Source organism: Condylura cristata, unplaced genomic scaffold (assembly GCF_000260355.1).
Source record: "Condylura cristata isolate star-nosed mole 26May11 unplaced genomic scaffold, ConCri1.0 scaffold00011, whole genome shotgun sequence".
In the NCBI taxonomy this organism is placed as follows: Eukaryota; Metazoa; Chordata; class Mammalia; order Eulipotyphla; family Talpidae; genus Condylura; species Condylura cristata.
In genome coordinates this window covers 15340849-15351782 of record NW_004567112.1, presented here as the reverse complement: position 1 = coordinate 15351782, position 10934 = coordinate 15340849, and positions in this window count along the sequence as shown.

The following is a 10934-nucleotide window of genomic DNA, read 5'->3' as shown; positions in this document are numbered from 1 at the left end:
CATGCACCCACCCACCCACTCACACGCGCACACATCTGCTCAGGCTGGGTGATTTAAGAAGCCTTCTTGGGCCACCCACCGCCTCCCCTTCCAGCCTGCTGCCCGGCTCAGGGCTGACACCTTCATGCCTGACAGGCGAGGCGTGAGTGAGGTGTCAGCTGTCTGTCTCCGGGAACCTTCCCTAAGACAGCAGGCACAGCTCGTGCCTCCGTGTGAGCGATTGTTGCCTGGGAGCCTGTGGGTTACTGTGTCTGGGGATGACTGCTGTCTCTCCAGCGAGCTCGCTCTTGTAGGGAAAGGACTGCCTCTGTGTGTCAAGCACAGGGCTCCGGCTGCCGCCAGCTGTTGATGAATTGTTGGTTGTAAGCAAATAGCATCCAAGTTTTGAACCTGCCTGAGAATTTGTCGGGGTACCAGTGCTGAGGAAAACAAATGCATCAAATCTGACAAAGGAAAATAAGCAGGGCACCACCCTCACCCCTCCCAGCTGCTGGGCATCACCCTAACCCCTCCCAGCCAACTGCCATGATCCTTTCCTTTCTGTGTCCCTTCTTCTCATCTCACCGCTCCACACAACTGCATATTTAGGGCTCCAGCTCCCCCTTAAACCCCCCTTCTCCACCATGGAAGGTGAAGTCTGCTTTTTTTTTTTTTTTAAAGATTTATTTATTTGCCCATACAGAACTGGGTTGTAGGCCAGAGGTGTGGGATGGTGAGAGGATTCACCAGAAACAGAGCAGGGAGCAGAACAGGCAGATTGACAAGGTACACTGCTGAGGGTTGCAGCGGGTGGGTCAGGAGAGGTCTGCTGGGCGTAGTGGGTCAGTTCCCTGACCGGATGGAACTCATGCTGCAGTAGCTGCAGGTAGCTTCCTAGTGCTGCGCTTCAACCTGTTGTGCCACCAGGGAAGGCCCAGGCTGGCACATACTTAATGGAGACCAAGATGGGTGTCTTCCTGAGAGGCTGGAAGAGGACATCACCCTGCAGGAGGGACAGTGGGGGAGGCTCTTTCCAGAGCCCTGGTCTGCACAGCCACGCAAGGGCCGTGTCTTCACGCTGATGCAAGGTCTTCGCGGCTTTGGGCTGTGCTCCTTGCTCCTCTGCCCTCTGTGGCAGTCACGGCCTGTCAGAACTCCAAGCCCAACCCTGCTACTGCTGTGTGTCAGTTCCCCACGGTGTCCATGGGGCCTCATTTGCTCATCCACGAAGCCAGTGTCCTGGCAAGGACCTTGTTCTGGATGATCCTCTTGCCAGCGAGTCGTCATCTCCCATTCTCTAAGCCCTGTCCAGACCCTTTGTGGCAATCCATGGCCAGAGGCCAGACGGGGTGCTTGGCAAATATTCTCCCTCCAACTAACACTTGTTACCTATGTCAGAGGCAACTGGTTGTCTTCCAGTATGTATTTTTTAATTTTTTTCTGTAGAACTTCTGATTTTTATCTGGGAATATGGCAAACCAGAATCCAGACTATTTCCAAGTGGATAGATGTGATCATGCGAGCACCTTTGTTAAGGACTGGGAATTTGCTCATTGCCTCTTCTTTTCTTTTCCCTTTCTTGGAGCCTGGAAGTGGAGATGTGATGGCTGGAACTTGAGCTGCCATATTGGACCATGAGGATGAGGGCCATTGTAGTGATAGAAAAATAGTGAGCTGGCAGGAGTTTTAATTCTTAAGAATTTTATGGAGCAGAAGACCCACACCTTAGACTAGCTACCTCTACGCCATTACTTAAGCCATCTCATCGCACCTTATCCAGACTGAATAGTCTTCATTAACACATTAAGAAACTCCACACATTCTGACCAGGTGTGGTTTGGGAGTTGAGGCATTAAGGGATGATGTGGCTGGGTCTAGGGAGAGATTGACAATGGAGTCAAGACAAGGGTTAGGGCACAGGCCCCACCCCCCTGGACCAGCTCTTCTGAGGGCCCAGAATGTGTATGACGTTCAGAGAAGCAGAAGTTAGGCAGGTGCCCACCTTCTGGTCTGATGCACCTCCTGCCTCAGAGCCACGGCACAGCCTGTTCTCGTTGCTTTGAGCCCTTACTTGTGCCTCTTCTCATGGCCGGATCCCAGCCCGGCCACATCCTACAGATCCTGGCTGCTGCTCTGCAACATTCTGGAGGGTTCTTCGGAGTAAACTCTATGGCCTAGGTCACAGTTAAGGCTTTCTAGCCAGTTGAGTTCCTATTCATGAGGGTCTATCTTCTTTACTAGAGGAAAGCTCCATGCAGGCAGAATGATGCCTATTTCCTTGGCACCTAGCCCAGAGCCTGCACTAAGTGTGTGCGAAGCAAAGGTTTGTTGACGGACTAAGTGAGAGAAAAGACTGAATGATGACAATTCAGATGTAATGCTCTGTGCAGCATGAATGTATGACATTCAGAGAAGCAGAATTTGCTGGCCTCCCAGGAGGCATGTGGGTGTGCGGGGGGAGAGTATGTAAAGAGGAGCCCATAGGCAAAGGAGTTCAAATGCCAGTTAAACCAAAGCCAGGGCTCGGTAGTTTGTCCTTTTTCTTGCCTTTAGTCATTTATCAACTAGGAAGTATGTGCTGTGTGCCAGGAAACATGCCAGGCAACCAGAGGATTCAAATATGGACAAGACATTGTCATGTCTTAAAAAAATTCACAGGATAATTGGAAAAATAAAATAATTATATTAACAACCTCCATCCTGATGATACTACAACCGTGATTTTTAAATAAGTACTACATGTTGCACCTTGCCACATCTCTTTTGAGATATTGGCCCAATTATTTTCTGATAAGTTTCTGAAATAGGAATACTTTTTCCATTGTATGGATTAGGATCCTGGAGCACAGAGAGGTTTAGCTGTCTCCCGAGGGTCACAGAGCCAAGCGCTATAATAGTCTTGCTCTCTAGAAGAGGATGGGTGTCTGTAAATGCACAGGAGTGCAATTTGCAGTCTGAAGGTGCTGTCCCCCACACAGTGTCTCAGAGAGGGGGTCCCCTGGGGTGGGGTTGGGACTTGGTAGCAGAGTGCCATTTGAGCGGAAGGTTAAGTAGAATTTTTAGAACGGGATTCATCAGGGAGTACTGGTTGCAGGGTGGGAGGCCTGTACTAAGTCAGGGTGTGCAAAAATGTAGGGATGAGAAAGGATAGAGAAGGGACTTGAGGTGAAGGGGGCAGGTCAGGGGCTGGTTCCATGGGTATGTGGGGAAGTGGGGGCAGAGAAGGCTGGAGAAGTAACTGGGAGCAGCTGGGTGAGGCCTCACAGGCCTCTGTAGGCCTCTTGGTAGAACAGACAGAATGACAGTGAGGACAGAGGCATGGCCTGGTCTGCCCCAGACTTGTGGCTTATCTGCCTCCGGGGCGACAGGGAAATAGCTCTGACTCAGTGTGAGGTGAGTGCTGCTCAGGGACTTGTGAGCAGTAAAGCCATTATTGGGGCGAAGGACAGCTTGAGCAGCTGCTCCTCAGTTCCTCCAGGAGGCCCTGGCCAAGGTTCCCTACTACTCAGGGGTCCGGGCCCGCCTGCCTGCTCAGGTCACTCACTGGGGTCAGTTGTCAAACTGAGTGATTATGTGAGCCTGGAAAAATTCTGTCAGCTTCCCCTCTGTCCCCTGCACAGAATTTATGCCTGTCAAGTGATTTCCTTGCTGGTCATTTGACCAGTGACCATAGAGAACAGAGGTGGAGAGAGAGACAGAGAGATGCTTGCATGAATGTGCTTGCTGTGGAGTGAGGGGACAGGTCTCTGGAAGGCTCTGTGGGGATCGCTGAGAGCAGCTGAGGGAACATATGAACTCTGTCATTGTAACTGAAGATTAAACAGTGGAAAGAATGGGGCTTTGCTGGCAGCCTCTGGATTAGCAGCTTGCAGATTTCGATAATCAGTTTAAAGTTGAGTTTATCATGCATTTGAGAAACATGACTCTTTTCAGAGGAACCAGGCTATTGTTGCTGGAGTGGTAGAAAGTCAGGGAAACAGTATTGCCCCCCAGCCGATTTGCAGCCTCCAGAGCCATACTGTTTCCCTCCACCCCAACCCCCCAGCAGGCTGGAAGAAAGACTGTTGGGCACAGAGATAATGCCATTTTTTAAAACCATGCTTCTGAATTGATATGACCCAAGAGAAGCTAAAGGCTGTGTGTGGGAAGTGACTGAGGTGCACTGACCCTGAAGCTACCGCACGGCCCCCACTCAGCAGAGCAGGGCTCTGTATCCTGGGCCCAGAGGCCTCAGCCTCCCTCCGGGGCTCAGCCCCTCTCTCTGGGCTTCCCTCTTAGGGGCTGTGACCAGCCAGCCCAACCCCAGTCCTGCAACAACCTTCCTGCCGGAAGCACCCAGTCTTCCCCCCCCCCCACCCCTGTCTCTGTTCTTCCTGCTCCAGCTCCCACAGAATAGACTCCCACTGAGGGTGTCCACACCCTGCTCCTCCCCGAGTAGGAGGGCAGGACATTCTCTCTGCTCCTGTAGGGTCTTCACCTCATCCTTGTGTGACAACATGGATGTGGGAGTAACATCGGTTCTGGAAGGGAGATAGCGCATCTGAGCTTCGCGTGTGTCACGCAGCTCCAGCTGTTACAGGGCAACCCAGTGCGAATTGGGTCCTCACCCATGTGCTTAAAATTCAACAGTAGGCACACATAAAAAGGTTAATAATGGGTTTATTTACAAGAGAAAGGGAAATGAATAACTCAGGGAGAGGGAAGTTGATTAATGCGTCCTGCCAGTTTCCCTGAACTGGAACCCCAATAGCATGCTGAAAGCCGGCGAAGAGCCAACAGACACGTTGTGAGCCACGAGACCAAGAGCCCCCCAAAGCCCACACGTCTGGTTTTATATCCAGACATCGCTGTCCCAGCATGCTTCTCTCTGATGTTGATGGGATTTGTGGTTCCGATGTCTGGGGTGGGGGTTGAAGTCCCCAGAACCTGTATCTGCAGAGTTCCGTCAGGACAGCCTATCCCCCTTACACAGCCAGTTGGCAAAGTGCCCAGCCCAGGTGTGTCCACTCCTCCCGCTGTCCCATCTCTCTACCCTCAGTAGCCAACTCAAGTCCTGCCATGCACCCTGGACTTCCTCTTCCTGGGCCTTCCATTCATTCCTTCACTTATGCATGAAGCATGTATTTATTGAGTGCCTGCTATATGCCACAGTGTTCCTCTCCCATGACCCAGGGGTGAGCCTGTGACCCACACGTGGCCAGAGCACCCCACTCTCCTTGCCACAGAGGTCAGTTCCAGCTGCGTGGGTGCCACAAGGCACCTGTCGAGACTCAAATGCAAGAGTCTGTGGAAACCGGGAAGCAGCTGGCACGTCCTCGGCCATTGCCTAAATGTCACTGTCAGCCTGCAGCTGCTGGCGCCATGCCAGAGTCGCGAGGATCAAGTCCTACCAAGGAAAGCAGGCCTGGGAGACAGTGCGTGATTGCTGGCACAGGGCACTGAGAGGCAGCGTACTGGCCATCCTGGACGGTTCAGTTGCATGAGCTGACCACTACTCTTTCCTGCTTAAGATGGTTTAAAATGGACTTCTGCAACATCAGCCATCTTCTTGCTAAAACAGAGTCAACCCTGGGACTCTGTGGATGGGAAAGCCAGTCCTTTCCCCCCTGGTTGTCAGGAACCTGGGCCTTTGCTTTCTTGATGGCTGGCATGTGGTGGTGGTGGAGAGTTCTGCTGGCCTGTTGCCATCGTGCCTGAACTCCAGGCCCACTGGATGGCTGGGCTCGGGCCTCAGTGGGTCCTCCTGAAAGCCTCCTGAGTGCCTGGACCAATGCTGGGCTTGGAGGGCAGACAGGAGCTGGTTGAGGGGCTATAGCTCATATTTGCTCCATTTGGTTAATAATTAGGTGTTGGTGCCCCCCACGATCTGAACATGATCCGTTTCTTCTAATTGGATATGCATTTTTCATCATTCTTGCTATTGTTTAATCAGGCATAACTTCAGTTGCCTTTCCTCTTGTGCCCCTGGAGACCCTGAGGCCCCATCATTGCCCCAGGGACTGAGAATGTTCCTGCACATCTAACAAGTTCACCACGGGTGTATTTTTACGGGTGTATTTTTAGTTGACTTGTTTTGCATCTGTTATCTCCCTGTTCCCTGCCTGATTGACACCAGAGTGGGTTGGGGGAGGGGTGAAGGGGGGGAGGCGCAGGAGTGTAACCTGGCTGTGGGAGACATTCAGCCCCGAGGCTGGCTTCCCGGAGCCCCTGGACCCTCTCCAGCTTCAGGGGGCATGGAGATTTCCATCTCTTCTAGAGTGCCTTGGTTCCTTCTTGCGATGGACTGCAAGGAGGTCTCCAGGCTTGGTGACCGCCTCTCCCTGACTGGCCAGTGAAGGAAACAGGAAGTGCCTGGTGCCTGTGGGAACCTGTGGGTGCAGGCTGGATGCCTGCCGAGAGCAGCTTTCCTTGCATCACATGTCCAGCATGGAGAGGCTCCTCACACTAAAGGCAGCTGTGGCTCTCCAGGGGTGATCCTAACCCCAATGCTGAGGGCAGAAAACCAGGTAGCACTGAGGCCCCATCAGAGAGAGCTGGCACACCCACAGGAGGGGGAGGTGGTGGTGGGGAACTCAGAGCCTCTAATAACAGTACTTCACTAGACTATGGGAGGCTTAAAGGGAACGAGTCAGGGATGTGAAGTTCTTTGGGATTAATAACGAGAAAGTTACCAGTCTCCCTCGACCCAAGGTATGAGACACTTACCACACCCCAAGAAAGTTGTAACTGCAGAAGAGGCTGCCCGATGCCACTGTAGGGGAGTGAGGTTACAGCCACCTTAGGGCAGGGCTGCCAGAGAGCTGGGCACCCCTCCTACCCTTTGGCTGCCAGTTGGACCCCCCAGTTGGTGGAATCCAGCCCCGGGGTAGGGGGAGGGAGCGCTACTGAGGTGGCCCATGAACACCCCTGAGAGCCAGTGGGAGGGTGCGGTGAACTTGGGAGGAATAACAGTCTCAGCCCGCAGCTCTGGTGCTCTCTCTTCCTGACAGGGCTCTCCAGGACACGGGTTCCACTCAGTAGCACTTCGGGGAGAAGTGATGGGCCCGGAAGACCTCAAAGGTGGGAATTTGGGGATGTGGGTCCCTGAGGAGCTTGGCTTCAACCTCGGGGGCTAGCGGTGATGCTGTCTGGGCTGCTTCAAAGTCCAGCACAACCGGACTGAGCCCCGTGGGAAATGCTCACCGACGCTCCCTCACGCCAGAGTAGTCCCGCTCATTCCGCAGCCCAAACAGCGCAGGTGGGCAGAGACACAGCTTTCTCCTCCATGGCACCCTGGTCCTCCAAACACACAAACAAACACGAACAATTTGCTGTTTATCTTCCTTTCTTTCCTCTATGCTCACTCAAACCTACTTAAACGTCTATAAAATAATCCAAAAAGCATTTTCTTCTCCCCCAATGGGATTCCCTGATGTGTATAACCCCACAATCAACTTTTTTCCACTAAAAATGAAATGTTCTCTTTCTAGATCAATATAGATCGCTCCAACTCATTCATTTTAATTGCTTCCTAATATTCCGTAGTATCCGTATATGAATATTTTTCTATAAAAATGATAATACTCTTTCAGTTAGCCAAACACGAAGCTCTCAGTTACCCAGCAGGTGCCAGTGGCCATAAATAAGACACCTTTTTGGTCTCCAAGTACTTCTGGTCCAGCTGAAGCAGCAAGGCCAGCCGTGGCCCAGAGACTGTCTAGTTTAAGTTAGACCTTGAAAGAGGGGGAGCGTTTGGTTGACATTTTAGTCACGTACAGAGACACCAATTAGTGCCTAACGAGATGGGACGAGACTGAGGTGCTGCTGTGCCTTCACTGAGGTGACACAGCAGTCACCTCAGTAAGTGACACCGTTTGGGTGCCAAGAGAGAGGCATGGGTGTCATTCCAAGCTCTAGAAATCAGTTGCTGTCCCCATGCAGGTTAATTATCCCTCTTTCCCATAATTCTTGCACACTCTTGACTTGTGGCAAATCTATTTTCATTGAAAGCTCTCATGTCATTTTGAGTGTTAGCTGTGTCTGAATGATCACACATTGGAAATCAGCCACGCTGCTGCTAGTGAGCTTTGACAGGACTTCCGTGAGACCCTGAACGCCCCTGGGCCGGGGTCAGTATCTCAGCACTGGTGCGGTGCCCAGGGCTCTGCAGCGCAGGAAGCAGTCAGCGGGGGTGGGGGAGGCGGCCTGAGAGCAGGCGTCCGTCCTCGGCCTCCCAGCAGCGCCATCCACCTCGTCCTGCCTCCCTCACACCTGCCTCCTTGGCCGCCAGCTCTCTGCCCGCTGCCCAGGAGCTCTGACAGTGGTCCGTGTCTCCAGGTGGCTCATCACCTCCTCTGGCCTCGCTAGTTGTCCCCCTTCCTGGGCACTGAGGGAGAGTCTTCTCCACCCTTCCTCCTACCTTTCTGAACACCTCTCGGGACACCTCCTGGGGCAGTCCTTCTGGTTGCCATGCTTTGAGCCATTTACTTCCTGAGGGCTCACTTTCCTCTCACTCTCTCACCCTCCGCTCTGCACTCCTAGAGCATCCTAGAACCGTCACCTTTTTACCTCTCTGTTGCTGTAGCTCTTGAATCACGCAGGGTTTGGGGGCATAAAATTTCACCGACAATCTCCAGTGCAAAGTTACACTTCACGCATCCTTCATTCAGAAGACCCAAGCCATTGTCAACTCCGATGAGGAAAGCAATTCCCTTTAAATGGGAAAAGCTCTCAGTTTTTGGTTATGAACCATGTGGGGGAGGCAAATTCTCACCTTAGAGGAGGTGCTGAGAATTGCTTTTCCTCTCACGGCAGTCTGGGAACTGCTGAAATATCTCCCTTCTTTATTGGGAACCTATATAAAAGCTGGTAAACTTTTATTGCAGGCATATTATAGTTTTACTTTAAAACACTCCCTCCCCCCTGCACTTGGCAGCCCTGGGGGATGGATTTCAGAGGCAATTTGCAGCTGCCATTCAGGTTCTTTGGGAGCAGGGAGGGCCTTGGAGGAATACTCCAGGAGCCACCACACCCAAGACGGGCTCATTTGCTTTCATTTGCTCCAGGCTTATTATGTTAGTTTTGCTGAGCCTTGACCAAGGGAAGAAAGAGGTTCTTTGGGGTATGAGGTGGCTCCCAGTGACTCCCAATTTGGGCTGGTGCAGAGAAAAAACCAGAAAGAACTGAGCAAAGCCAGAGAGGTCACAGATGAAGTGGGAATGTTGTTGGAGCGAATCAGTGCCTCTCTCTTGACACGAGTCTCATGGAAATAAGCCCTCAGCATCCCAAGTCTCAGACTCAAGTCTCACTGGGTTGTCCGAGAAGTCAAGGCACATTTCTGCTTGAGAAACAGAGAAAAAATACATGGTGACTTTTCCAGCGGCCCAGCAGACTCTGAGGAGCGTGGGGATTGGGTGAGGGGCACGCTGGCTCTGATATTAAACTGTTCTCTATTTTCATGCCGGTTTCTCCTCTCATTAGTTTTATGTCCTGGGGCAAGTGACTTCATTTCCTCTGATTTTCAGACCCCTCGTGTTTAATGAAAGTAATAATGCTTAGGAGGGAGGGGTGAGAATTAAGCACAATCACAGGCAACACTCTGGTGCTGGTCCTCGCACTAAGTGGGTGTCAGCTTAATGCGGGGTTGTGGGGCTTCTTGCAGCTAAGTTGTTGCTGCTGCAGCATGGCTGTTCGCTGTCATCTTTCTCAGGGTTCACCCTTTCTAATAGTTTAGAACCATTTCTAGTTGAACACTATGAATTCTGCAAGGCTGGCTCTTAAGACCTCAGCTCCGTCGACCTTTCAAAACTGTTCAGCTTGTTTTGCCTTTTCTTGATATTTTGTACGTTTTCCATTGTTGGAAAGAAACAATTAAATTCCCCTACATGGGTCCCTGTTACAAAGGCCAAAGTTGGCTGAAGGATTAATTCTACTTGCTTCTCTGGATAAAATGCGCCTTTGACTCTAGTGGCATGATTTGGGGTGCCGATGCAGAATTTGGTGCCCACCTGAGAAATGAAAAACCTGCCTTTGGAGACCCATGGGAGATGCCCCTCAATGTAGGTCTGGGAAGTGGGAGGAGGGGCACAAGGGAAGGACCTGACTGTCAGTAGCCCTCGCCCCTGGGTGCATATTAGAATCTGGGTTAACTGGAACAAAGATCGATGGGGGAGTAACTCCTCGCTACTCTGTTGAAACCGTCTGGGGTCTGCCCTGAACACCACGTGGACGAATCTCCCCGGTGACTCTCAGGTACTCTCAGGGCTGGGCTCACAGACCAAGTCCATGCAGTTGGGCTCACAAGAGGCACGAGAATGAGGACCGTGGCTCCGCTGTAGTCCTGGCCCAAGAGCAGCTTCCCACAGGACTGCCGGGGCTGGGATATTGCAAGTTCTTGGAAGTAGTTCTCACTTAGGGAACTTTCAGGTTAGAAATGGTCCCTTTCTGGAAGCCAAGTCAACGGTAAGGATTTGAGGAATAGCAGCAAGCCCCAGACATTTATTTTTTTTTTAACCAGGAGTGCAGCCATCTTCAGGAAAAGGAGGTCAATAAGCCTTCTCTGGTGTGATACTTTGTGGAGGGGATGTTATTGTTACTACTGGCCTGTCAGTCTAAACTGGCTTTTCTTGCCTCTAGATATGGGGAGAGGATGCTACCTCCTCCCTCCTGGATGAGGGCAGCCCTGTTCCATTCATCTCCCCTTGTCCTTCAGTCTCCAATCTCCCCCGTTTTGGGCTTATTTTCCTGCTTGGCATGCATGCCCCCATTCTCCAGGTCCCAGTCCTACTGTGCTCAGCTGTGTGTTCAGATGAAAGCATTGACTCAAACTGATTCCCACTCAGGTATTGATGCCTGAGTCCTGCCCATGGATTTCAAGAGCCAGGCTGCTACAATATCTTTAGTTTATAGAATTCCAGGTACTAAATGAAGACAATTGAAGCACTTTCCTTTTCCCTGTTGGGGGGTTGGTGGAATAT